The 27,922-nt window shown below is 41.7% G+C and overlaps 1 protein-coding gene across 6 annotated transcripts in view; it reads right to left on the bottom strand.

The window, feature by feature from the left end:
- Window positions 1-27,922, bottom strand: part of TNRC6C (trinucleotide repeat containing adaptor 6C) — a 432,408-nt gene that overhangs the window by 119,898 nt on the left and 284,588 nt on the right. Inside the window, exon 1 of one of the 6 annotated variants that reach the window (XM_081185345.1) lies at window positions 8,568-10,105. The exons of the other annotated variants lie outside the window; for them this stretch is intronic. The gene's annotated coding sequence lies outside the window, so the exon portion shown is untranslated. Of the gene's footprint in view, window positions 1-8,567; window positions 10,106-27,922 lie in introns of those variants that run through there. 6 annotated transcript variants of the gene reach the window in all.

The raw sequence follows: 27,922 nt of genomic DNA, 5'->3' as shown, positions 1-27,922 counted from the left end.
AGAAAAATAAATTAAAAGTTCTACATTGGTATCATTCCAAGAGTGGCAAACTCTACATTGGGAGCATATGTACCATACCACTACAAAGTGCACATTACCAACACAATGCTATCAGTCAAAAAAGGAGAAGCAATATTTACATTTAAGTTGTGATTTCAAGGCCATGGATTTCATCGGGCATTTGCTTACATCCCCACTGATATGAAATAAGGTTCATTTGAATCACACTGCTTCAATTTGAGCGCTTTAAAATAAGATATTCAATCCAAAACTGTGCATACAGCAGTTTTCCAATTCCCTCTTAGAACAGTGGTTGTACATGCCAACAAGCCATCCCTAAAGCCTCTGATGCAATGCAAGCAACTGTCTTTGGAAAAACGGGTGACTGAATGCCAACCATTATTATTACTGCACGTGTATTCAGAAAGAAACAATGAAAACTATGTTTCAGGCTGTAGATGGAGCATTCTAGTACACTTGTACTTTACAAATTTAATGAAATGGTCACAGGCTAGCAGAAACATTTGTGGTATTATCTGTGCCTTTGAAAAATGTAATTAGAAAAAAATAACTATACAAAAACATTAGTACAGAGGAGGGCTTTTTATTCTGTATTGATGTTTTTGTAAAGTAATTTGTCTCTAATTATATTCAAATCTGCTAGTTTCCAAAGGTACGGCTTTCATGGCAACCTATCAAGCCAAATAGAGAGACATTCATTATCTTAAGACATAAATATTACACACAGTGCAGTTTTACATCATTTTTCATTTACTACTACCTTTCTAAGCTCATTATCAATACATGCCCAAATACAATAACGCCAATACAGGCTTGTATCCAACACTGTCCATTCATAAGTAGAATGAACCAACCTGCACAACAGGACTTTACCTTCTTCTCTTCCCCCATGCAATATTCCATGTGAACTCAAAATATTCTCCAGATGATTGGGGGAACCCTCCAAAGAAATTTGGGGAGCACACAGAGACCAACTTAAACAATGTTGGATTCCACCTGGAGTGCATGTTTGTCAAAGTTTTTCTTTTAATGAGAAAGCTGAGCCCTTAAAGGTTATAAACCCATCATTTTACCTGGTAAAAAGCCAAAACTGATTAGCATACCATCCAACCTTGATGCCATCTGAAGTTGTAATGCTTAAATTGCTTCATAATCCTCTTTATTTCTATTAAGCCTTCTTGTTTCTACGTAATACTGCCCTTTTGTTTTCTTTTGATTAAAGTAGCACTTAAAAGCTGCAGTTTTAATTCCACAGTTTAACAGCCTCTGTACTGAATTATCAAAACAACCTATAACATACATTATTTAAGAATTATAGTACACCTCACTGTACAGACATGTTTGAAACTTCTTATCCTAATCTAGTTGAGAAGCTACTTTCCTAGCGTTGGTGTGGAAGAGGGACAATCCCCTTCATCTGGTTCTAGATGAAGATGTATAGAATAGTGAAACCAGGAGAGCATAAAGCTGGGTTCCTATACCACTTTCCCATTGCAGTCTGCCATTATTATATGCAGTTCTAACGCAGAACCTAAGTTTGAACTGATTTACCAATGATGTCTGCCATCAGTCATGGCACCAAGGGCCACTGGGAAACCACACTTCCTGCCTCTGAGGAAGACCACCAACTTGGCCCCATCCATTGACCAGTGGAGCAGCAGCTGCTCCCAAACTTGCTTTCCTCTTTCCTTCCCATTCCTTTCACAAAAACAACTCATGCTAAATATACAGGGAAAACAGAGTACAGTGGTACCTCTGGTTAAGAACTGAATTCATTCCAGAGGTCTGTTCTTAACCTGAAACCATTCTTAACCTGAGATACCACGTTAACTAATGGGGCCTCCCGCTGCTTTTTTAATTCTGCTTTTTTTATTAAAAAACAACAACACCCACCTGCATCCAACAGAAAATCTGTTCTGGAGGAGAGCCTTCTCAACTGATTTTCAGGGCAGGGTACTAAAGGTTGAGAGGGAGGGGGGAATGGCAATCTGCTCCCTTCCTGTTATTGCGCACCTCCTGATGGATCAAAAGTCCTGAACTTGTACAAGGGCACCAAGTGAATGCAGCCAATTTTACTTTTGCTTTTGTTCCTGAAGAACCCCCTCTAAAATAAAATAAATTCAGCTCTGAATATATTAGGAAATACCAACTTAAGGACTGGGGTGAGAGAGACAACAACCATGAGCAGACACAAGGGAAGAGAGGTCAGCAGACATTTACCAACAAAAGACTGCTATAGAAATATTGGTATGCCGTGTGCATGATTCTCCTTGACTACAATATGCCACAGGAGCAAGGCAGATGGAGAAGAAGGGGTTACTGTCCTGGCAGTTATAGCAAGGTGGCAATTACAACAATATTGTTTTTAGGGCTATTCAAACCAATTAGGAATCTTATTCGGAGGGGGAGTGGGGTGGAACTAACATTTTTTCAGAGAGCAGTCTTTCTAAAACGATATTTGAGCAATGGTAATCCAGCCAGTTTTAAAACAAAATTTAATATTAGGTAGTAAAACTGCAACTTTTTAAATAAAAATGAAGATTGGAAAAAGGACCCCTTTTTGAAATAGGGAAATGCAATTCTGCAGAGATGAGGCTGTTTATTAAGAATACATTCCACCTCTCCAGCCCTCTGAAGACAAACTGCAGAGCTGTGTGCAAAGCTAGACAATCTGGGCAGCCAGCCATAAAACATCACTTCTGTAGCACAGATACTGCTTTCACTCTCTTAAGCCCTCCACAGCTGTAAAATATAACAAGAGGGGCTCTGGTAACTAGCCTTTACTGTCTCAGACACTTTATGTTTCATGGGTCAAAGTTTGTGCATGGGTTGCATCTATTCTTAAAATAAAAAACCACACCCAAATGAACATTCAGGAGGAATGTTATTGAAGTAAAAGGCGAAAGATTTATACGATCTGAAGAGAAACCAGAGTATTGAAGTAAATATATTTAAAAAATAAAAATCAAGCAATCACATGCTGACATGTGGCACAGTTCATAATAGGTTTCCACAGAGAGAGCAAGGGAAAAACAGGCTAGAATTATAGAAGGCTTAACGAGATTAAAGAAATAAGCGACCATTAAAAAAAATCTCATAAAATACACATTGTTTTTTACTTGAGAATGAAGCTGTTTGTGTACTCTATATTTCTGAGTGGAAATGTTTACAACTGATAAGTTTGCTTTTAACTCACAATATGAGTCAACATCCAGAATATCATGCACCCACGCACAACTTTTAGCTTTGCTCTCCAGCAGCCCTCTGTACCCACCACAATGATCACAAGTTCTCTGGAGCAGAATCCCATGAGCAATGAGAAGATGCCACCAGAAATATTTTTTTTTTATGGTCACCTCCTTCTGCATATGCACAACTGCTTTGTACACATAAATGGGAGCTCTCTCGATCTTAGCCAGTGCACGCATATTTTAAAGCAAGCTCCACAGCCAACAATGCAACAGTCTTCAATTTAGAATGTTTCTGAATGGGCTACAGGATAGAAGACAGCAGGTATGACTAATCTGTTTCCACAACTTGCTATATTTATCCTCTAAATAAAAAGATTATGAACAATTGAAAGCCAGTTTTGTAATTAAATTTGTTATTGCCATAGCATATTGCAATTCAGCAAAATATATTGGGTTTTTAAATTCTTTTGACATGGCTGATGTCTTTATAAAGCTACTGAAAACCTCTACCCATTATCACCAGAAGGTAACAGCTGATACAAAATTGGCTAGACTACATCATCACCGGGCACTTAAGAGGTTTCTTATTATTCATCTCTACTACTAAATGGCCTGATGAACTCCTTCCTGCAGCTTCAAGACAAGGGGAGAAATATTCCAAATATGACATTATCTTGTAATCTGAATTTTAAACGGGTTCTAAAAATAAACAATAAATAAAACAAGCCAAAAATAGCTTACAAGGTAAAGGATGAGAATCCTAGTCATACAACAAAGCAACAACCTTCTATAGTTCATAATAGATGGAAAAACTTAGCAGATTAACGAATGTGTATTGATGTACACATTTGAAATGATTTTGTCTGAAATATTGTAACAGATTTCAAAAAGCAAATAAATTAACATATATCCCTGTGTGAATAGAAACGGGGTGGGAGCTAAGCTTTAAGTCTGCAGTGTTCTCATAGGGACTTTCTCTAGCAATTCTTTCCATCTGAAAGCCTTCCTTTGCTGAAGTAGAAGTCTGCCCCACCCCTGACCTCCTCCTCCAGCTTGTTTTGGAAAGGAGCCAGATGACAGCATTGGGAAAAGTGCATATTTATCTCTACAAGACCAGCTGCATAGAACAACTAAATGTAATTTAAAAGTATTATCCATTCTTGCACACACGGTGGCTTATATTTTTATGCCATTAAGATTCTGAGTGCCAAAAAATTTTCATGTTGATGTTTTAGTAGGTATATCTCTAAAGGCTACATTTTTAGATTTATAAGTGTTCCAAAACTGGCAATCACTATGGCAACCATTTTGCTTATAAATAAAACCAAATTCCCTACACATGGAAATCTGTTTGCATTTTAAAATAGAAATACAGAGAAACAAACTCAAAAATGTTTATTCTTTCCTAGATTGACTATTTTCACATACAAAAGGTTTTGTAATGCCTTCAAACAAGAGTTTGGGATACTATTTATTCTGATGATGGAGTGTTACACCTTGCTAAAATGTCTGACTAAAAGATGATAACAAAATCGCACACAACCTCCGTTGCTGGGCATATGATTCTTCTACAGTGATCATGTGATTTTTTTATGATATAATGAATATCAAAGGAATTTAATATTTAAAATAGTACAAAATGTTAAAATGTTTAATTACTATCCTAATATTGTGGCTGCCCAAGAGGGCTAATAACCATCACCAAAAGCATACATCTATTCCAACTTCAGGAATAAATCAAGAATCACAAAAGTAATTATAAAACCCCATTCCTTCTTAGCAACAGGGCAAAATACTACTGCTAGGTTAAAGTGATTAAAGGACCTCTTCCAAACAATACATGGGGTCTAGCCTTCAGGTGGTTAGTCTGGAAATTATTTTCAAAATGAAGATCCCTTTTGCTGTTACTGTAGAATATATGTTGAAGGAGCCTAATATGAGGGTCACCACCAGGAAATACTAGCTAATGATCTTATTAGACAAGTGTCTAATATGTTGGTCAACATATGATAAGTATATGGCCCATTTCTTTGTCTTTCATCTCTCCCACTGTATAGTATTAGCTTTCACTACCTATTCTAGAAGAATGTGATATGCATTTCCCAAAGACATGACCAACAGTCCAATCAGAAAAAGGATACACCATAGTTTCAGACTGATGGCTTAGGACACCTGCCCTTGATGAGCTAACACCCACAGAGCTGAAGAACAAACTAATACTGGCATACTATTTAGAAATACATGAGGTATTGAAGATTCAACAGTTAATCACACTGTGTAAGGACACAAAAATAAACCCCATGTGGATTAATATCGTGCTTTTCATCTGTAATCCTATACTCACTTCCCTTGTAGTAATCAATGTGACTGAAGTATAAAAGTAAACATGCATAAGACTGCACTATTAAAGTGTTTTATGGCCTGCTTGTTGACATAAGAAGAGCCTTGCTATATAAGACCAAAGGCCTACCTATCTAGTCCAGCATCCCATTTCCTAAATAACCAACCTATGAGAAGCACACAAGCAGGACATGAGGAAGATAGCCCTCTCCCACTGTTTCCCAACAATTAGTATTCAGGGGCAATCTGCCTCTAATCCTAGAGGTAGCATATAGCCATCATGACTAGCAGCCTTTGATAGCCTTACCCTTTATAAATTCATCTAGTTCCCTTTTAAAGTCATCTAAGTTGGCCATCAGCAGATCTTGTGGAAGCAGATTCTATAGCTTTAACTATGCACTGTCTGAAGAAGTGCTACCTTTTGTCTATCCTCAATTTCCCACCATTCAACTTTATAGGATGACCCCCCCCCCATACTTATAGTATGAAGAAGATACTTCTCAGTCCAGTTTCTCCACACCAGCCTCCAGATAATTTTGCTTGCTACCCTTTTTCCAGCTCTACAACATCGTTTTGAAAAGCAGCAACCAAATCCGTACACAGAATGCCAAATGTGGTCACACCATATATTGTAAAGGCATGATCCCTTGCATGCAATCTGCTTTTTTCACAGCTGCCGCATGCTAGGTTAAGGTTTTTCATTGCATTATTCACCATGAACTCAAGCTTCCATTCCTGTCATTTGCACATTTTCTCTTTCAGAATGCATGGATAGTAGAAAACATGTTGGGTTTTCCCACCTATGCACTGAAAGGGCTATCTTTATGAGTCCTAGTGCTCACTCAGCCCATTTCATTTTTGATCAGTGCAATAGTCAGTTTTACAATGGAAGCATCTCTGACAAGGAGTTCACAGAATGCATCATAATTGCTTTGGTTACGGCATTAGTAGGAATCTCTCTTTCATAATGTACCTTATTTACTAATCCATGCATGTCCCAGGTGACAAAAGTAGAAAGCATCATAACTTGCCACTACTAATGCTCTAGGACATCAAACTATCATCAGGTATGTAAAAATTGCATTTAAAATCTATAACCAACTAACAAAAGTTTAAAAAAGCAATAGAAAAGGCACAATTGGTTAAAAAAACAACAATAGTCTTTTCTACCAAAAGGTATCTGCGAAAGATATTCAGAAAACTAAAAGTTACCAAATGCTTGCACAGAAAATTGATAATATCAGATAACAGGAAAATAACTGTATGAATAAAACATGCCTGTAGCTGTGAAGGGAATATTAAATATTTCTGATACACTGTTTGGTATCAGAGTTCACAGTTAGGTATCAGTAGCCAGAAAGGGTAGAAGGAAGAGGGTGTCAGATGATGACTGGAAATTCCAATAACCAGCTATGGGGGAAAGATTAAATCATAAGCTTTACCCATTGACAAACTGTTCAACTCTATCTGGATTATGAGGAAAATTAAATAATTACTAAATGTGTATCTTGACAGCTACACAAAACATAGAAAAACAAGTCAAAAGTGAGTCTCACTACGTAGAAATCATAACGATATATTATGGGCTCTTAAAAACATATATATAGTTTATTGCAGCTGTCTTCTTTCTTCCTTATGTGTTCTTATGTCTGTATTGCTAAGCGTTTATCTGCTGCATCTCAACAATTTACCCATACAATTTGATGCATCCAATGAGGTTCACTAAAATAAGTGACAATTACTTGTTCTTATATATTCAAATTCAGCCAGGATTTTGGTTTCTCTCTCACCCACATTTCAATATCTCTAAGAAGGAGTTGATATTATAAACATGTGCCAAAATTACAATGGAACTATTGGGTGGTCACCAATGTTAATCCTATTCAGAGTAGAATCATTGAAATTAATGAACACCACTACCTTATTTACAGAGTAGATAGGTCTACCCTGACTTAGAAAACAAAACAATGGGTTGTCCCTATTACACACAGAGTTTAAATGGAGAAAAACTCTCCAACAGAGGACATTAAACTAAAATTAAAGACTGATCTTTATAAAGCAACTAACTAAAATATCTACCAAGGCATTCTGTATTAAGTGAGCCACAGATAACATTTTCTATATTTTGAAAACATAGCAACCTTCTGTGCATGGACTACTGCACTTCCAAGTTTAGGCTTTGAAGCAAATGAAGCAGAAGGTTTTCCAAATACTTAAATAATAAAATTTGCACAGGCAGAATTTTGTACACACTGAAATGCTACTTTGACCCCGATACTTTAGTAACTGATGGTTTGCTCCATTAATCATTGCTACCATAAAAGGAAAAACTGGTGACACAAAAATATGCTAAAATATTTTACTCCAGCAAAGAACTTAATATAGACACAAAAGAAGCCTACATTCTAAAGAAACACTGAAAAAAAGATCCAGTCATCTTTTTATACTTGACTGTAGGCAATCAAGGATGAAGTTCAAGTTTTCTCCAGTTGGTTACATTCAATCAGCTTTTCCATTCTAGCTACACTTAAACCAAGACAAATTGCCAAGGCTAATTATCACTATTTTCCAAACATTGCATCACATGGTAATGTGAGATGCTATCAACAGCATGCACACACTAAAATAATTTAAGATTAATTCTGTTCCATAATTTATTATCTTTTCCATATTTTCTCATGTGCATGATATGGTGTGGGATTTTTTTGCAGGGACAAGGAACTACATGCAAAATATGCCTGATATGCCTGATAAATACTGAAGTTTTTAAAGCTGGCATCCAAGTCTATTTAAGTCTTTGAATATAATAGCTTATTATTAGAAAGCACTTCATAGATTTATTTTACTGACTACAACACAATTTCTATTTTTATTTTTAAAAAAACACTACAGAAAACAGCTCTGTTCTGTACTTATGGCACGGGGAGCCGCATGCACTGAACAACTTAAAAGGTCTTTTACATTTTTAACTTTCCCTGCCTCCCAATTAAGAGAAGGGAATGGCCCTCCTCTTACCTTTGCTTCGTTTCCTTCTGGGGCTCTTTGGCAGCTTTCGACTCAGTCTCCTTGAAAAAGAACAAGTGAATATTTTGTCTGGCGTCTGGGAGTTTCACTAGCGTGCTCCTTTCTTTCTTTAATGCTGTTTCTTACAAAAAGTACCCGTATTTTTTCACGTTGAATACGAAAAAAATCTCACACGGCCAAGAAAGTCAGTTGTTGGATTTTTTTTTTTTAATATTTATGCCCGTTCCAATAAAAAAAAACCCCACCAAAAATAACCTGCCACAAAGGAGGAGGGAGGGGGTTGGGGAAACCAGACAAGAAATCAACAGTATCCAAGTAGAAGAGCTAAAAGCTCCAGTTTGATTCCAGCCCAGAGAAGTGCAGCAGATGCAGGTCCTTTTTTAAAATATCTTTTTTATTTCCAGTGAAGCAGAACTAGCAGTTATGAGTCCCCAGCTAGAGTTTTGCACACGGAATTTTGTTCTAAAATTAAATGTACGTGGTTGCAGCAAAAATGAACTGTTGGGATGTGAGAGAGTGGAAAATGTTATGCTTTCTAATTGATCAGAATACAGCTTTTAAAAAATATGTGTTTGGGAGATTCTCAGTTTATATGGATGAGCATCTGAATATTTTGTTTTCAAAAGTGCAAATTAAAATGGAGAAAATTGTACCCATCCATAAGTGTATAAGGGAATAGCTTAGGAAAAACAAAAAGGAGCCACGGGGGATCCAGAAGAGTCTCACATCCAAACAAGAAGTACCCAGTACGGTCTCTCTAAAACGGGAGGAGAGACGTGGAACACAAGCAGGAAAAGGATCTAGCAGTCTCTCTCAGGCAGATCCAAGGGGGAGAGCAATCCAGGCAGTGTCTCAGAAGGCAAGGATCCACAGATGCCAGCGAAATCCACCAGCTGTGCCTTTCATATGTGGATCCAAGGAAGGGAGGTCCAGCAGTCTCTCTGATAGACAGGGATCCTAAAAGGATCCAGGAGATAAGCTTCTTGCTGACGAGGGGGTCCACCAGTCTCTCTCATGGGGATCCACCCAGCTATGCCAAACATAGGTGGATACAGAAAAGAAGGCGAAATCCAGTCTCTTGCTTTCTCACAGGGTCAGGATCCACGGATCCCAGGGCGATCCAGCCGTTGAGTTTCTCATAAGGAGGTCCGTCAGGCTCTCTCCCAGTGGGATCCACCCAATCAGTAGCAGGATCCAGCAGGCTCGCTCGCTCGCTCTCCTCCCCTCCACAGGGACTCAAGAGAGAGAGAGGTTCTGGGGGGGGGGAGAGATACGGGGGATTTGTGGAGGCAGCAGGAGCGGCTCCTCGGACGGAGCTTTCGCTCGGAGGGGAAGGGGGTTGGGCTGCTGGCGGGACAGGCGATGCCGCCGAGCTCAGTGATGCTGCCGGGCCGGCCCCCCGCTCCTCCTCGCAGCAGTAGCAGCAGCCGCCTGCACCACCACCGCCGCCGCCGCCTCTGTCCTCCGCTTCAGGAGCAGAGCTGCTGCCACCGCAGCCATTTTGTTACTAACTGACAAGAGCCCCGCCAGGCAGGCAGCGCGAGACCACAACGGAGCGCGGGGGGGGGGAGGGGGCAGGGAGACGCGAGAGTTACTCCCTCTTCCCCTCCCCAACCTCAAACAGGAAGTCTCGTCCGCCGCTCAAGTCACGTGGTGGTTGGGGGGGAACAGGCATAAAAGAAAGCTCTGAGACATGCAAATAAGGCGGGGAGGAGAGCCAATGGCGTGACGGCAGGAGTCCCGCAGCTCCGCCTTTCCCTCGCTCTCATCTCGTCCGCCTCAGAGCCGGAGCTGATGCCTTTCCCTGTTGCTCGCTGCGCGCTCCCCCCCCCCACCGCCTGCCTGCCTGCCTTTCTCCTCCGTCCATCTTGTGTGTTACCTAATCTGCGCGGAGGGAGCTATCAGATACGGTCCGTCCGCGTTGCAGGTGGAAAAAAAGCACAGGCTTGGAATGAAAATGATGGGGAATTTTGCTGTGGTAATTTTGCACGGGAAAACATAGCACTGGGGTTTGTTTCTATCTATCTATCATCTATCTATCTATCTATCTATCTATCTATCTATCTATCTATCTATCTATCTATCTCTATCTGCATAATACTCGACTAGCCTGCGCTTGAATTGCATCTGCTTCAGTATATTGCTGTTGTTATTTTTAGCTCTGCAGAAACCTGGCGCTGCTGTTTTGAAAGATTTTGAGGGGGGGGAGGGTTACAAGTCGGCTCCTCTGAATGAAAACGAATGAATTTGTTTAGTTTTTACACAAAATTCCTCCCCCACCCGAGCATCAAATTAAAGCTTACATTGGTGCGTACAGACTGCCCTGCAAATGTCAGAGATCTGGGGGATGCCACAGGACATGTGTCGTCTGTGTTTTTCTATGGAATTCCAACAGATCCTATCTGTACCCACGACTGCATCATCATCTTCATAAAAAAGGACCTTAAAGCATCCCTCACAAATGTACATATTTTTAAATTGCCACACAAGAGATCACATCCATGCCCATGAACGGCAGCATAATATGGCATGTGCACTTGACAGCTTTGCTGTGTGCAAAAACAGATGAATAATATTGCACTATGGCAGCAGTAATGTTCATGGTGCAGACTGTGAACATGGGAGAGGTTCTGATTTGTTGGGAGCTGTGGCAGGAACCTGAATAAAAAAATCAAGAAGATTCATAGGAAACTGCCTTCAATCCATATTTTTGTACTATGGTGGCACTGTGAAGGGTTGCATCCATGCTTCTGTGCCATGGCAGCACCACAAAACAATGGCCACAGAGACAGATGTGACCTGTGATATGGCGGATTTGGACGGGGGGGGGGCTGTGTTAAAAACAACACCCATGCAAATTCAAAGCCCAGAGTTATTGATGCAAAACAAACCAGCCCACAGCACACTTAGCTGAAGTTTCCAGACATGCAGACAAGCTTTTGTGATGTCAAAATAAAATATATGGGGTGGGGGAGATAATGACAGCATGCTCCCCAACATTCTGTTATCCTGCCTGACAGCCAACCAATTGCTTTGGCTGTTTTTTCCCCATAGTCTGTTGTTTACAAGAGTTCCTATCCCTTACAGTTTAGTGGCTAGTTAAATGTGCCCTCGCACCCCAATAGAAAGATCAGGATCACAGCCTGACACCAGACAAATCTAATTTCAAAACCTACCATTGCTGAGAAAGGAAACTAACTCCCATCTGAGATCCCCAGAGGGCTGCAAGAACAGCTAGTAAAACAAAAACAAACTGAGCTTGCCAATGCAGGATGTGCCAGTGCCAGACAGGCTGTGCATGTGTGTGTGTGTGTGTGTGTGCGCGCGCGCGCACACACACACACGTCCCCGCACACCAATACATCACTGTGAATTGCTTGGCATGTTTAGTAACAATTGTAAGGAAGGGAGGGAAATGCACCTGCAATGGAATGCACCCTATGCTATGGATTCTGTATGACCCAGGCAAGCATGTAAGGAGAATTCTGTTGGAAATTTATTAGATCCAGTGTGTAAATCTAGCCTTGTGGAAGTGCATCAGATCATGCTGTGTCTCCCTGTTTTATAGAAATGCGTGGATTTCTCAAGTTGCATCCATAGGTTCAAACTCCTAGCTGCTTTTGCATCAAGAACCTAAACTTGTTAAGTGGGATGTAAATTATTGCCAGAAGCCCTTTTGCTTCATATTAATTAATAAGCAGCAAAGTCTCAATAACATAAATTTGGTTCCATTCCTCACTTGACCCGTAAGTATGAACAAACAATCTTTTAAACACACAAGCGGTACACAAAAATGGACACCTACGTCAAAACAAGATGGTGACTCCCAAGTTGCAAAGGCAAAAAAGAAAAATCTGCATTATTGAGTGTCCAGCTTTAAACGATAAAATCAGTATAAAATGGGCTAAAGCAGTTGCTTGTTGCCTGCATCACTCCACCCCCGGGCTTCGGCTGGGCTTCGTTTCTCACAAACATTCTAAGATCTCACAGAAAGCTGCCAACAATGCAGCATCTGTGAAGGACCAAGTTGACTGAAAAGGATCTCGCAAAGGATTGACGTGGGAGAATTCATTTGCAGAGATACTCAGCAGGTAAGGAGGCTGAGAGCTGAGGATCCTAAAAGTAAAATTGGTATATCAGTCAGTTAACCAGGCAAATTGTCAATTTGACCATAGTAAAATATTAAGTCGTGTGGATGTTGGTGATAAGAGGTAGGGCCTTCTCAGTGGCAGCACCTCATCTGTGGAAAATATGGCTAGCCTCCACACTGTTAAGTATTAGGTTGCAACCAATGACACATCTATTCATGCAAGTTTCAGGTACAAATACTATACAGATTATGGTCATACTGCTGATACCATGCTTCATGTCTTGCCTGTTATTTAGTTGCGTTGTTATAATAGATATTTTTCATTATTATTGCTCTATTGTATTTTATCATTTTGTGCACCATTCTGTACTCTGTGAGAGGAAGAGCAGTGTATAAATAGAAATGTGGCTGCTTCACTTTTTCTTTGCATCACAGGATGATAGCAGTGACAGTCCCTCCAACTTCCTCAACACCCAACCACATATCATTTAGGAGTACACACCCTTTGCCCTGCAACTTTTTCCAGGGAGCTTTCAGCCCTACCTTCCCAATTAAAGTGCATGGCCAAACTTATCCTTTTGGCCAGGCTTTAGAACTGCAAGTATCTGTGAATAGAAAACACGGGGTTCAGGAGGAAGCAGACAGCAAATCACACAAGCAGTTCTCAGAGCAGCAGTGATCATGATGGTCTCCATGTGATCTAGCACTGGAGCAGTGATGTCATATAGAAGATTTGCAGAATTATAACTGGTGTATGCACTCTTTGCTACTGCCATAAGAAACAAACACATTGAACTGACTTGCATATTACTGTGTCAATATTTACTCGCCAGCCAATTGCTCAGGTTGGTTTGTTTTACTGGTCCTAAGAGCATACATAGAGCCTTGCTGGATTAGATCAAAGGCCCATCTAGTCCAGCGTCCTGTTCCCTCAGTAGCCAATCAGATGCCTACGAGAAGCCCACAAGCAAACACCAACTCTGCGTCAAAGTAGTGAAGCTAACAGATACAGTAGAGACCAGATGTAGGAAGGAGGGAATGGACTGAAAAACAGGAGCATGATAAAAGGCAGAACCTGAAAGGTAGAAAGGAAGGCTTTGAGAACCTTGTGACAGGTCCAAAAATGAGTTGCTAAGCAAGGGAACTTGGGATGCTCTTAGATCATATGCCTGAGAAACAGGAGAGTAGGGAAGCTATTAAAGAAAGTGTCGCTGCATCTCAAATGATTGAAGTAACCAGCCAAATTTTGGATTGCATGTATACAAATAACAGAAAGAGAGCCTTTCCAATGCTGGATAGCTGAGTTGGTTAGAGTGTGGTGCTGATAAAGCCAAGGTTGCAAGTTCTGTCCCCATATGGGACAGTTGCATATTCCTACATTGCAGAGCATTAAACTAGATAATCCTCAGGGTCCCTTCAAACGCTACAGTTCTACAATTCTATGAATATGGGCCTCAGAAACGGGTTTTGTAGTTTCTGTTCAAGAGCTTCACAGATGGGAATGCTCTGCATGTTTCACCCCAGAGCCCACTCTCTCTGGTGAGCAGGGCTTGGGGTCCTTTACACAGGAGGTAGCAAAGGAAGAGGAGCAATCAGAGTGCCTGAGTTTCTCAGGATGGAAGAACATCAGCCCCTTCTCTAGATCTCTTAATGGCCACAGCAGAAACACCTGGTTTGGGAGCCTCACTGTGTAAAGCAGACATGGTCAAACTCAACCCTACAGATGTTTTGGGACTACAACTCCCATGATCCCTAGCTAACAGGATCAGTGGTCAGGAATAATGGGATTTGTAGTCCCAAAACATCTGGAGGGCTGAGTTTGGCCATGCCTGGTGTAAAGGGTTTTGATTGGACACCTTGTTTTAGTGCTGTGGGCTTAACATACAAAAGCAGTTGCTTGCCCTGGGCACCCCTGGACTGCCAGTATTTTGCAGGAGGGACTCAGGCACATAACATAACAACTTTAGGTTTGCACAATTAAAGCAGATTAAAGGGTTCTTACACCCTAGCACACAAATCCACTTTTAAAGAAATCAGACCTTTTCGTGTTTTGGAAAATGATGTGGAAATTTATTGAAAAGTATGGGGTGGACAAATGACTTAACAGGAAGACGTGCCATTACCCCACAAGCAAATCAGGGTGAATGTTCTTTCTTGTATAACCTTCCTTTGAAGAACTGCTCAATAAAAAGCAGATACAATTTAACCACCATGTAAGCAAATCAGGATGAATGCTCAATAAATGCACCTTCTTGATGAGCCTTGTGGTACTATATGGGAAAGAAATCCCAGTCTTTTTCTTCAGCAAGCAAACCATAATTGAAGTTAAGGTACAAAGGCATTGCTGTTCTGTATACTTTTCACACATTTAATCACTACTTGTCCCTTGTTTAAAAGGACAGCAGTCCCTTTTTTCTAGAGGGGTTGCTTTGGTTAGTTTGTGGTGTTGCAAAAAGAATAAAAAGTCACGTGGCTCCTTAAAAACCAACAAATGATTTATGCATCTGATGAACTGGATTGTAGTCCACAAAAGCTTATGCCACAATAAATTTGTTCGCCTTTAAGGTGCCATAGGACACTTCTCTTTTTCTTCTCTGCTTGACCGTGTCCTTTCTTTGGAAAGTGAGCCAGTGATGTCAACAGCATAGCTCCTTTCCAACATTCACCAGCAACTATTGCACTGAGGTTTAAGTGGGGAGAGAAAGCCCCCCTTTCTGTGGGTGCCATCAGCTCACTGATTGTGACAGTGCTGCTGTTGCTTTAAGCAAGGAAAGCACCAGGTGGTGTTCTCCCATCTATTATAATAGCTTTCTGTTCCAGTTCTGGTCTGAATTCTAGTACCTGAAATCTCTGCTGGTGTTTTGATCCCCTGTTTTAAGGGACATTTGCTCTGGCATGGAGAGAAAGCGGTCTCAGATCTTTGTATGGTGAGTATTGAGTACAGCAAGTGATAACCGGTGTAACAGGATGCTGAGGGCGAAGCAAGGGAGAACGCTTCCCCCATCTTCAATACATAATAGCTCTATTTTTAGCTGTTGTGTATCAGCCTGACAGTGTCTTTGGTTCACGGGAATGGGAATATAATTAGATCTGTTTTTGCCACTGGAGGGAGACCACATTGCTTGAGAAAGCAATAGAAAGAGAAGCCCAGAACAAAGCAAAACAAATACCAGAGTTTTATATTTAGAACATACTGTTTTCTAGGGCAGGCAGGATTTATATGCATGCGAAGTATTTCAGCAGTGAGATTTAAACTTAACCTTTTGCTTCTCACACAAAAAGTACTGGCAATCAAAGATAAGAATTTTCCTGGCTCTAGCAACTTTTTTTTTAAAAAAAAAGCAAACTTGTGCCAACAAGCAGCAGCAGCAGCCATCCATACACTACAGGTGCTAGGGGCTTTATTTTGTCTGTGGCATATATAAATCCAGGTGGAAGACAGATGAATTTCATGGGAGGAATGGAGTAAAAAAACACACACACCAACAACCAGCAAATAAAGAGTTCTACTTGTGAACTGAGCCAACTTTGTAATGTTTATGAATATAGGTCAACACCTACAACGCCTCCCCCCCTCCAGCAACGTAACCAAACAGCAGCAACAGCAGATTGTCTCATTGATACTTTCAGAAAGGATTTTGCTTCCGACATAAGCCAAAAGCCTGAGACAAACAGAATGGGCACAGCCATGTGGGCTTCGTTGCTGATGTACAGTACAATCTAATTAACAGGATATAATATGATTACAGTGTCACTAATTAAATAATAAATAAAGCTGCTGTCCGATTAGAATGTCTTGTTTTGCTGTGTTAAAAGAAAACATGCCAAATGAAATTTGCCTCCAGATTAAGGTTTTGTAAAAGATCGTTTTTGGAAAAGCTTTCTAACTAGGTGTTATTATGCACTGTTTAAACAGTGCCAAATATTGTAGCCATATTATAATTGCATGTAGTTCACCACTTGCAGCTCAGTGACAGAGCATCTGCTTTGCAGGCAGAAGTTTCCAGGTTCAATTCTCTTCATCTCCAGGTAGGGCTGAGAGACACCCCTTTCCGTAACTCTGAAGAGCTTCTGCCAGTCAGTGTATAAAATATTGAGTTAGATGAACCAATGGCCAGACTCTGGATAGGGCAGATTCCTGTGTACCTGTTCTCCAAGTACAGGGTATCCACAAGACCGCATCTAGAAACTCATTGGTAGTGCTCCAAAATTCAGATTTATATTTTCACTTGAAAGGACCTTGTGATGGAGAGCTCCTATTGAAACTGTCTTAGCAGTTGCTTAACTCCGTGCTTTCCACAAAAATGTCAGTTCCCAGCATTCCACTGCTTTCTGTCCACACCAGAGGGCAGACCTTAACAGAATGTTTCTGCACTGCATTTTCTAGCTCCTCCCCTCAGTCATTCACTATTTTTTCCTCATTCTGGGCATGCACACAACTATTTCCATATGTGTACACCTTGTAACAAAAGTTGTCACTGGTAGAGCACAAGAGCAAATGTTACCAGCCCCTAGTTAGCATGTTTTACTATAGAAAAAAACTGTGACTTATCTTTTCTTTTGATGTTGGGTGGGGCGTGGGGGACACATTCATTTCCATTTGTGTGAGGGTTTGGTTTTTTTAAAGTGTAGCATAGAGCTGTTGACCAAAAACCTCTATATTACTACTATTTTTCAAAAAGTCCTGATGTATGTGCTGCAATTACAGTCTCTAAAGAAACCCCTCAGGTGTGTTGAGACTTTGAGAAAATAGCTCCTCTCAACTGCATTCTTGAAATTCCAAGGTGCCTTCTGCCTGCAGCCAAAATGGTGGCAGTAGGCTTGTACAGTATGGGCTGCCAGAAACAATAGCTAGATTTTGCTCAGGTGAGGATCAAATGCAAGTAGGTATGTGACAAGAGGGACCACCCACTGAAACATCACCACACAAATGACAAAATGCATACACACAAACACTGCAGTGGTAACTGCAGATGTATAATGGGTCATTTTTACTTCATTTAATACTTGTCTATTGCAATGCATCCTACGTGGGGCTACCCATGAAGACAGTTTGGAGACTGCAGCTGGAGTAAAAGACCATAGTGCAGACAATTATATTGTCACCTTGGGAGCACATAACATGGCTCCCGAGGCCATTACATTGGTTGCCTATTTCTCACCATGCCCAATTCAAGGTGTTAAGTATACAAAGCCCTAAACGGCTTGGGGCCCAGCTGCTTGAAAAAGTACCTCTCCCCAATACCATCATGTCCAAGAGCTGAGACTGGCTAGGAAGCCCTTCTCTCTTCCATGATCAAGTCGGCCGTGGACAGCTTGGAAAACTCAGCGTGAGCAGTATCAATGTTACAATAAACCTCCAATCTGGAAGCATCCAGATAAGAGGTTAAAACAACAGATTCCTGAGCCTGTGCTAACTGTAGCTTACCAGCCTTGGGGACAGGTCTGTTGAATGCAGACCAACTGAGTTCAGAATTGGCACAGAAGCTCATAATGTGCCTCAACTTTAATTCTGAACAGGACCAGAATTTCAGGGCAGGGAAGCATGATTCACAATACAATCAAGTTATTTGCAAACTGGGAAAATTCACATTTTCAGCCTGTTACGTTTCAACTTCATCAGCAACATGGCTTGATCCCAGATGTCTCTCCTCAGAAGTAAGTCCCACTGATTTCAGTGGAGCTTTCCCCTACATCAGTGGGTATAGAACTGAAGCCGAAAACTGCAGCTGGTCTAGTTTCTTCTGCTTCCTAGTACAGTTATATCTATATAATACAAAAGAGTTTGCTAGAGATTTGCTGCTTACCTCCTGGGGTCATTCTGCCATTGCTAGTTCAAATACCAGCAGACTCTTTTTGGCACTTTGCTGCATTTGAGTAACACCTCTGTTGTCGTGTTGAGGTTCCTTGTTGCTCACTTATCTACCTAACTCTGCATGGCTGACTCCTTCCTGTGTTACAAGCCCTCAGGAGAGCCGCCTGGAAATGAAACTCCTCTGATGGAAAGCTTTTGTTTCAGCCACCTCAGCTTCCTCTAACTCTCCAAGATGAATCTACTCCCTATCAGATTAGTTTTGCTATCTTTCTCAGTTGCCACTCTGCTCTATAAAGAAGCTCTTAATTCTGCTGGCTCTGTCACCTCTATTGAGTGATGACCACGTAGGTGTCAAGCTTGGCAGGGGAAGCCTATTGTAGGGTCAGTTGTTACTATTAGTGTCATCTACAAGAGCTAATATGTGCCCGCTGTGTGTGTTTAAATGTGCAGAGGCTGTAACAAGCACAGAGTATCACATATGAACAGCCTTACTAGCGGTTCTTTCAGAGCTCTTTATTCAGCATTAATCCTGATCGGATTGCAAAAAAAAAACTTCCGCCGTGATTAGATGGTGCCTGGTCTTTACTGATTTGTTCACATGGCAGTTAGACAACCACAGGCATTTACATACCACCAGCTCATAAAACTCATAGTGATGTACGGTCACAGTAACTTGGGTTGCAGTATGGGTTACAGCAACATGGGTAAAAACAATGGAATGACTTTAAAACACAGAAATTATGAAATTGTAAAATACAGAGCAAATGAACAACACTGAATGTCTAGTTCCTATTCAAAGGTCTTGGGTGGATTCTATCTTTTAAATGTTTAAAACAGTTCTAAATGATGCTTCAGGAGCCACAGAGAACTGTGTCAAGAGCCCATTCATTCAATAGGTGCCTTTGACAGTGGCAGCATTTGAAGTCACCCAGGGGTGTGTGCCTGTCCTGCCAGCTGCAAAGCCAGCAGAAAGCTGTGTGAAGAGCTTCACGGTGCTAGGTCTTTCTTGAGCCTCAGGCTTCTTTGCTGTCTAGTCAGGTCTATTAAAGCCCATTTTGAAACTTAACACTTTTTCTTCTCTGTATTTTGCATGTGCTTGTATCTCACATGCCCACTCTGGGCCCTGAAGGAAATACTTTCCCCAGCAGAAACGATGCCCTCCAACAGCGGCAATTTTGGCAGGTGCACCTGGCAAGTCAAACTATCTTTCAAGGATGAAAGATAGCTGCGCCTGCTGGGCATTTGGCAAGATGGGAACTGTGTACTTCTGGCAAAGTCATACCATTGCATATCATTATTTGAATATCTATCTAGTCCTAGCCTTCAAAAGCAAAGGATTTGACTTTTTCCAGATTCTGTCAATTCACCCCTGAATTCTCTAGTGGGGGCACAATCGAAATCATTGACCCACATGCACCATGCCTGGAATTTTATGGCAATATAGATCATTAGTGGTCTATTTCACAGAGATATTAAGATAATGAAGGTGAATATTGAGGGAACCCACACCTTTGATCAGCTCCTTTAATCATAATATACTGTTCTGCAAGAAAGGTATAATAATTCAGTTGCCTTAACGAGAGCAACCAATTAGTCACAATCTCAGATGTAGGAGAATAGTTTTCCACAGAGAATTTTCAGAGGGAAGCCACATACTCAGCATAGTACATTCATTGCCTGGGTTGTGTGGCTTCATGGGTTAAGATGACATGGCACAACAATATGCGGAATGTGGACACCAAAGTCATGTGCTCACTTGTAGGCTTGAGATAGGGGTGTTTTTTTTACACCAGCCATCCTCAACCTGTTGCCCTCCAGATGTTCTGGACTATAACTCTCATCAGCCCCAGCCAGCATGATAGAAATTTTAGTCTGGCCATTTTTAAAATAATAGTTTTGCATCCAATGAAAATCCAGTCTCAGTTTGTGGACATCCAGTAAGTATGATTTGTACACATATTTTTCATATAATAAAAACAGGTGTATGGGTGGGTGAATTGTAATATATTTAAACGTATCATTTTTAGTGATATTGTAGAATTATTGTAAAACACTGCATTCAGTGTTATGGCCCCAAGCCTGTGGAACTGCCTCCCAATTGTGATTAGATAGGCATCCTCCTTGCCAAACATCAGGTACATGACAAAGATTTTTTTTTTTTATTCCAGTAGGCATTTTAGGGAAGTGTATGAGTTTATGTTTGGTTTTATGATGTATTTCTACTGTTTTATTATCTGTATGGTTTATTTATGTGCACCACTTAGGAATGCTAGTGATTAAACAGTATATAAATGTCTTAAAAACATAAATAAACTACCAGGCCATACTCCATGGTTGCTGGTGGGTCATCGGTTGTGCAGGTCTTAGGTATGCAAAGGATCTTCTCCACTAAGCTGATTCATTCTCATCACAGCAGAGAGAGCATGAGCTTTGGGGTTATGAAAATCTGGACCCATTGGTTATGATTTGGAAATACACGTTCAACTTTTAAACAACAAATCGCTGTGGATAATTAATGCTACATCATTGTTGCCTGTTGAATCTTGGCTTCTCTTTTTCTCTTATGTTCCCTTGTACCTAATTACTCTCATAATTCACAACGCCTCTCAGCACACCTCTGAGTGGAGTCTGGAGAATCCCCAGACAGCACCGAGGGAGTGAGCACCCTGTGGGCTGAATGTGAGAGTACAGGGGCACCGTGTGCAGCACCAGTTAACAGAGCTGCCACTTAAAAAAAATAAAATTGCTCTGCTCCTTTAACAGGCTGACACACTGAATTACAGGGCAATCCCACATGTGTCTACAAAGATGCCTGTGCCCTACCAAATATACTTGGCTTGTCATCCTCATGCATACCTTTTAAGGGCAAGGACCCGTCTTAGTTTGTAATATGCCAAGCACCGCTAGATCCTTACAAGCAACATGTCAATATGGTTACCAGTCCTTCCTTTGGGGAAGTGATTAGGCCTGAGGGCTGAATGTCACCCTCAGTCCACATGTTGCCAAGTCCTGCTTTGAGGCCAGGCTTTTTCACCAATAGCACTGGTGTTATGGACTGCACTCCTTGCTGGAAAAAGCAAAAAAAGAGGCCCTGCTTATATTGGTTGAGGACCCAGCTGTTTACATAGACATTGCCTTGACCTATCTACCAGAGTCTCCTGTTTTAATGCTGTGTTGTTTTGATGGAATTGCTTTTATTGTGTTTTTAAATCACAATAAGCAGATATCACTATGGGTTAAACCACAGAGCCTAGGGCTTGCCAATCAGAAGGTCGGCGATTCGAATCCCCGCGACAGGGTGAGTTCCTGTTGCTCAGTCCCTGCTCCTGCCAACCTAGCAGTTTGAAAGCACAAAGTGCAAGTAGATAAATAGGTACCGCTCCGACGGGAAGGTAAACGGCGTTTCTGTGTGCTGCTCTGGTTCGCCAGAAGCGGCTTAGTCATGCTGGCCACATGACCCGGAAGCTGTACGCCGGCTCCCTTGGCCAATAAAGCTACATGAGCGCCGCAACCCGAGTCATCCATGACTGGACCTAATGGTCAGGGGTCCCTTTATCTTTACCTAAATCACATTTAGGGTGGGATTCAACTAGCAAGTTCTGATAAAGTCAGCACAAGGGCCCTTGCTGGTGCAACAGGGCTTTCCCTTCTCCTCCCTCCACATGCCCCCATGATCCCCCCCACAAAAAAACCAGAGAGAACCCTCGGAACTGTGTGTGAGAGGCGGAGAGGGGGAACATTTTGTTTGGCAAGAGGAAAAGCTTGCACTAACAGAGCAGTTGCCACAGTGCTTTGTTGATTTTCCCTTCTATATCTTAGAATTGTATTTGGGTTGTTTTATTATGTCTTTTGATTGTGGATGTTTATATTTTAATGCTGAAGTCATTGGTTTTTATACTTGTAAACCACTTGGAAGCCCATTTCGGCATTAAGTGGTCTATAAATTAATGCAAAAGAATAATAATTTAAGGGATGCCCATTATGTTGTGGGACGATAAGGGGCAACTCCCTGAAAGAACATGCCATAAAATATAATGGTGCTGGTAAAATGCTTAGTAACATTTGCTAGATAGTAATGCGTGAGGAAAGGTTGACTTTGTGCCATTCTCTTATCGTGTGCTGCCTTGTTAAAATATGCCTAGTAATGATGGTTTCTGACTGTGCCCTGCAGTGATGCTTTGAGACTACTGCACGTGGCTCTTCATTACATGTACCAGGTTGCAATCATTTCAATAGAGTACGTACATCCTCTAGACCAGGAAGCAGGATACAGGCAGGTGGTGCATGTGAGAGAGACAAAAGTAAACCAGGGTGTGTGTTTGTATGTCCTGAGTTGCTTGTCGACTGACCAAATCCCTCAGACAGGTGTGAGCTCAGACAGGTTACATGATCCAGCCTTGCTGTAAAATGCCTGACGGCTGATATCTCCTGGGGTACGGATGTTGCAAATGAACATATTTGTTTCTGCTTTAGGGATTTTGCTGTGCATAATAATGCATCTCTCGTAATGAGAACTACAGGAGTTTTATACATTTAAATTTGTCCAATTAATTATCCAGGAATGTTTTTAATAGGCTTTATCGCTGTAATTTCATTCTGAAGCAAATATTTCTTATTGGATCAAGGTTTGATTTTCCCCACACCCTTACCATTTCTAGCATGGTGCTGCAACATGTCCTCATATCAAAGGGGGAAAAATATGGGTTCATGGTTTGTTTGGGGTTTTTAAAAATACAGAGCTATATTTTTTTAAGACAGGTAGTAAGTATACCACCACCTGCAAATAAGCAAATAATAGTATTTGAAAATAGCATTGCTTTGAAAATTGTATGGCAAGCAGCCAGGTTATATAATGGTAAGTAGGGCTGCATACAACCATACATTTGAAGCACTCCCCTCCCCCCAAATAAAGAATCTTGGGAACAGTAGTGTGTTAAGGGTGCTGGGAATTGTAGCTCTGTAAGGGAGTCATTGCAAATCATTTTGCTAGTGCACCAGGTTAGTTGAATCTGGCCCCTAAGAAATAATAATAATGTGCAGTTCTGTCCTCCAACAGAGGTGAATGGCCCCAGAGCCTAGGAAAGAAACAGCCGGGGGCTTCTATCATCTGTTACCTGAGGTGGTTCCCTCACTTTGCCTAATGATGGGACTGGCCCTGCCCATGATTAACTTTTCATCCATGAATTTATCTAATTCCCTTGTAAAGCCATGGAAGCCAGTGGTCATTGCCATAGTTAGCAGCCATGAATACCCAGATTCATTGTCCATTGGCTGCATTAATACAGTTGCATTGAAGAAGAAGAAGAGTTTGGATTTGATATTCCGCCTTTCACTCCCTTTAAGGAGTCTCAAAGCAGCTAACATTATCCTTTCCCTTCCTCCCCCACAACAAACACTCTGTGAGGTGAGTGGGGCTGAGAGACTTCAAAGAAGTGTGACTAGCCCAAGGTTACCCAGCAGCTGCATGTGGAGGAGCGGAGACACGAACCTGGTTCCCCAGATTACGAGACTACTGCTCTTAACCACTACACCACACTGGCCCAAGCTTTTGTCTTCGCTACCCAAAGCTTACATTGTGAGCAGAAAGTTCAAATATTTTCATGTCTGAGATCACATCTATTAATTACTGGATGCAGTTACTGAGTGCACAATTTGTTATCATTAGACACACACACACACACACACACACGACCTTATGAAAACAAACTCTTTTGTATCCCTACGGAGGTTTGAACAGTACAGTGGTACCTTGGGTTACAGTTGCTTCAGGTTACAGACGCTTCAGGTTACAGACTCCGCTAACCCAGAAATAGTACCTCGGGTTAAGAACTGTGCTTCAGGATGAGTACAGAAATTGCACAGTGGCAGTGGGAGGCCCCATTAGCTAAAGTGGTATCTCAGGTTAAAAACAGTTTCAGGTTAAGAATGGACCTCCAGAACGAATTAAGTTCTTAACCCGAGTTATCACTGTACCAGTATGTGCTAAGGACAGTGGATAGTTCTGTGCAGTTTTTTTCCAACAGTAAGTGATGGGACTTTCCCATTCTGCCTAGCTCCCAGGATCCCCAGGCCAATTCTACTTCTTCCCTCATTGCCCCAAAATAGCTGAGACACTCCAATACATGTTCCTTTTCCTTCTACCACATAACATCTGCACTATCTTCCCCTCCCCCAGCCTGGCAAATATACATCCAGAAGGAACAGTGAGCAAATTTGACAAAAAGCCATATTCCACATACACACCAACCACAAAGCTACACAAAGAGAAGTTAGTACTGTACTGAAATCAAGTTAATGTTTGATTTCAACCCATTGAAAACCCAATAGGTTTTCTGATTGCAAAGCTAGAAGGCTTGGGAGCAGAACACAACACACATGCAGGACATAGCTTATGTGCCATGTATGAAATGGTCCTACTACATCATAACCTCCCTGTGTGATCTGAGTGACCCAAGGGTTCGTATTCATATTTCCCATTCATCCTTCAGAATATTTCACTTCTAAAGAAAGAATGAACTGTGTTAAAACCGATGTCTTGAAATGCTAAAGACGAGCCAAAAAATGTCAAGCAGTGATAAGTAAAGGCAAAAACCCAGAGGTTGGAGGACTCACTTTACTCATTTGTTTACCCCCGCCCCCCAGACATTGTGTGTGTGTGTGGATAATGTTTGTTTTGTATTCTCTGAAGTGGCTAATCTACGAACGTGCAATGAAAAGGTGGCTTATTAGGCTAATTGCTGATTAAAAAGAAAAAATACCATGAGCAAATATTGCAATGCAGACGCAGAAGGCTGGGGCGGGGGACAACAAATACAGATCTCAATTCTCCCCCTGTGAAGTTTTCCCACCAGTAATCAGGCAGTTCAAAGAGACGTCCAGCTAATCCAGTTCTTTAGGCAGCCTGAACTGATGCTGTTCATTAGCGGCCTCATAATTCTACCTTGCAGATCTGGCTTAATGGGAAGGTGACTGAGGAGGCTGCCGAGGGACCAGCTAATGTTTGTTCTAAACCCTTAGAAGGGTCCTCTCTCTCTGGCTACGCTCCCCATAGAAGGAGCCCGGAAGGTGCCCTGCTGCACAGCTGCAAAGGTGCCAGGCTTTCGTAGAGGGCAAGAAGGGTGTCCTGCAGGTTTCGTCCCTTTGACTGATGGAAACCAAGAAGGCAAAAATAATTGCATGCAGGGTTTTCTTTTTCCTGTTCCTAATGCAAGCAAGGAGAGTCCCCCAAGCTCATTAAAACAGATGGAAGTTTTAAAACCGGTATTACTTCAAAAAAATTAATTTACAGCTGTAGGGCTCAGTGGCCCAGAGAACATTAAAGCGATAAATCCAGGAAGGTGATGTGATTAGAAAAGCGCATTTCTTGGGCTGCCACATGGAGTGCCAAGCCAGGAAGGAGCTGGGAGTCCTCTTACAAGTTCTGCCTTCACCTCCCTGTTTCTGGGTCGGCCCCTGATCTTGCAGGGATAACAGAAGCTGATGAAAATCCATCCCAAAGTGAATGGGTGCGCAAGGCATGTGCACAGTATAACATTCAATCAGCCATTCTCCTCCTTATTCACCTTCTCTGCTCCTTTTCAGTGCAAATCCAGCAAGCAGTTGTCCTATTTACCTCCTCATCCCTTGGTTATCCAAGTGCTTTAATATTAGGCACGCAATTTTTGCTATATAACTTTCTCTTTGTTTTGGCAAGCCATGTGATTTTTAGCGTGCAATTTTGTTAATGCATAGTTGTTTTAGCATTGCTGGTTGTATTTCTATTTTGATTTTTTAAAATGTTACATCAACATTCGCTTTTAGAAGCATTTTAAAATATGAATATTTTAGATGGTTTTATGGAAACTGCACAGAGGTATTCTGTCAAGCAAGTGGCATATAAATTTTGCTGAATTAAATATTACGAGCTAATCTAGAAATTAATTTGCACAGAATTAGGTTTTTAACACAATAAGGGAGGCAGGTAATTATTTAACAGTGCAATCTTAATGAGAGGCTGGGAGGTATGGAGAGACAGATTAGCCACCAGCTCCTCCTGGCCAGAGTGGAAAGTGATGGTGGTGGGTGTCTTTTATGCTGTGCCAGCTGCAGAGAGACCCAACTCAAGCTCCTCACAGGGATGTGGATCAGCAGATTCTTAGCTAGCTCTGCTCCACTCTGCCCCATAAAGCCCCATTTGGGGGCCCTACGTTGGCTAGTGCGAGCAAGAACACGGCTTCTTCTTCATCCTGAGTTTGGGCAGGTGCAGCTGGGACCTCTGCAGCAGTGGAATCCTTCCCCCACTCCCAAAGCAGAGCCTTTGCCTTATCCTAATCCTAATCCACTGCAGCATCAATGAGCAGAGGGTTTGGATTGTTACCCTGCACCTCTCATAATAGTAGAACTAGGGGTAATGGACCAGCAGTACAGTGGTACCTCGGGTTAAGAACTTAATTCGTTCTGGAGGTCCGTTCTTAACCTGAAACTGTTCTTAACCTGAAGCACCACTTTAACTAATGGGGCCTCCCACCGCCGCTGTGCAATTTCTGTTCTCATCCTGAAGCAAAGTTCTTAAATCGAGGTACTATTTCTAGGTTAGCGGAGTCTGTAACCTGAAGCATCTGTAACCTGGAGCGTCTGTAACCCAAGGTACCATTGTAGTTTCAGGACAAAAGGAAGTGCTTCTTCTCGCTACACATGGGAGTTCACTATCACAAGATGTGGTAGTGGCTATTGGCTTGGATGGCTTTAAAAAGGGTTTAGACCAAGGGCTCCCAACAATCCTTGGAGGCCTGTGGGAGCATTGGCAAGCCAGATAAATGATTGTGGGCAACACACATGCTCCCCAAGCAACCAAGCACACATTGCAACCGATTCTATTTGTTACAATAGGATGCTGCTCTGAAGCCTCATTTCAGCAGGTGGGTGCCAAGGAAGGCCTCTGAGGTGGCTCCTGGCTTAGACAGTTCATGGAGGAGAAATTTATAAGGCGGTATTAGTCAGGATGGGAATATGGAATGTACAGTTGCTGGGATCAACAAGAGAGGGTTGCTGCAATCTCAGAGAGTTTCCTGGAGCATTTGCTTGGCCCCTGTGAGGAGCAGGATATTGAACTACATGGATCTTTGGGTCTGGGCCAGTAAGTCTCTGCATTTAATACATTTATACCAAATGGAGCCCTGCCGCCGCCATCACCCCGTTGCTCCTTCCTCCTACTTTGGTTTCTTCTCATTTTACTTACCCTTTTGTCCCCAAAAGGATCCCCAAAGTCCAAAAACCAAAGTGCGTGGGAGGTGAAGGTTAATGCAGAATTCTCCTTCCCCTGCATATGAGTGCTGGGCAGAGCACTTGATCAGCCTTTTAAAAATCACTGGTTTGGGCAAATAATTATAAAATACGATACAGTTAATTTTCCCCCCGTGTTGCAATTTTTTCTTCTTCCTTTCTAGAAGTGCTGGGGCACAT

The sequence above is a fragment of the Podarcis bocagei genome, assembly GCF_964188305.1.
Source record: "Podarcis bocagei genome assembly, chromosome: 2".
NCBI classification, from domain to species: Eukaryota; Metazoa; Chordata; class Lepidosauria; order Squamata; family Lacertidae; genus Podarcis; species Podarcis bocagei.
This window is presented reverse-complemented; position numbering and strand designations above follow the sequence as displayed.